The sequence below is a fragment of the Myotis brandtii genome, unplaced genomic scaffold (genome assembly GCF_000412655.1).
Source record: "Myotis brandtii unplaced genomic scaffold, ASM41265v1 scaffold315, whole genome shotgun sequence".
NCBI lineage: Eukaryota > Metazoa > Chordata > Mammalia > Chiroptera > Vespertilionidae > Myotis > Myotis brandtii.
In genome coordinates this window covers 2138552-2138803 of record NW_005362075.1, presented here as the reverse complement: position 1 = coordinate 2138803, position 252 = coordinate 2138552, and positions in this window count along the sequence as shown.

Sequence of the window (252 nt, the reverse complement as noted above, 5' to 3'; positions counted from 1 at the left end):
AATACTGGTAGGAACTGCCTTCGCAGTGAAAATGAAGTAAATGAGGGTGCGATTACCGAACATAGTTGTGGCAGAATGACTATTACATGTCCATTTTGCCTATCACTAAATTTCTTCGATGAAAAACCATCTGATGGAAAATTTACTCAATGTTGTAGCAAAGGCAAAGTTTTTCCAAATGATATACATTTTCCAGAATACCCAGCATATTTTTAAAAATTAATGATAAATGAAGATTCTGACAGTAAAAAT